This window comes from Etheostoma spectabile, chromosome 3, assembly GCF_008692095.1.
Source record: "Etheostoma spectabile isolate EspeVRDwgs_2016 chromosome 3, UIUC_Espe_1.0, whole genome shotgun sequence".
Lineage (NCBI taxonomy): Eukaryota > Metazoa > Chordata > Actinopteri > Perciformes > Percidae > Etheostoma > Etheostoma spectabile.
In genome coordinates, this window is record NC_045735.1 from 33,086,161 (window position 1) to 33,086,875 (window position 715).

At 40.7% G+C, this 715-nt stretch overlaps 1 long non-coding RNA gene across 1 annotated transcript; it reads left to right on the forward strand.

The window, feature by feature from the left end:
- Positions 1 to 468, forward strand: LOC116674481 (uncharacterized). Its single transcript, XR_004328113.1, has 3 exons — positions 1 to 43; positions 138 to 239; positions 431 to 468. It is a non-coding gene; the product is annotated as an uncharacterized LOC116674481 (long non-coding RNA).
- Positions 469 to 715: the final 247 nt, after the last annotated feature.

The following is a 715-nucleotide window of genomic DNA, read 5'->3' on the forward strand; positions in this document are numbered from 1 at the left end:
CCTCCAACCAGTTGCGTTGTGGATAATGCTGTTACACACTGTGGTAAGTTATGGACTTTTTTGTGTGAGTGTGTATACTGTATGTCTAACTGTCGTTAATGATGAATTATCCAAACCCGTTTGTGTATATTTTTTAGTGCGGCTTTTGCCTATTGAGATGCCTGTCCAAATCTGTCGCTGTCCACCTGAGGCATTGAGGGTCATCCAAGGAAAGTCAGTTGCTTTGGTCACAATGAATGGTAATTATGTGAAAGATTTCCTTTTGTCCAGTTAAAAAAAAAGATTAATATTCAACAGCCACAATAATGTAATATCTTAAAGAAATGTGAACATCAGCGCCAACTCAGCGAGCTTATATATGACGTATACAACATGGAATCCTAACCTTGGCAGTCATAACATTACAGTGGAGGTAAATGTTACTTTTTAGGGCGGTATGATCTCAACATGCCAGAGCTAAGCTGCGAGGATGCCAGGCTACTTGGACTGCAGAAGTGGATGACCTTATACAAAGTGGCTACCGGCCCGCCACCCTCAATTTTGCAACAGTTTATGAGGAAGACTTATTTTTTACTTTTGAGAGCATGAAGATGGCATCACCCGGAATGTCCTGTCAGGCATTTCTACGAATGCTTGAGAAGCGGACTGTTCGCTTGGCCGTGTCATTATTCTCTCTTATTCTGCAGCATCCTACATTTTTTATGTTTTATATATT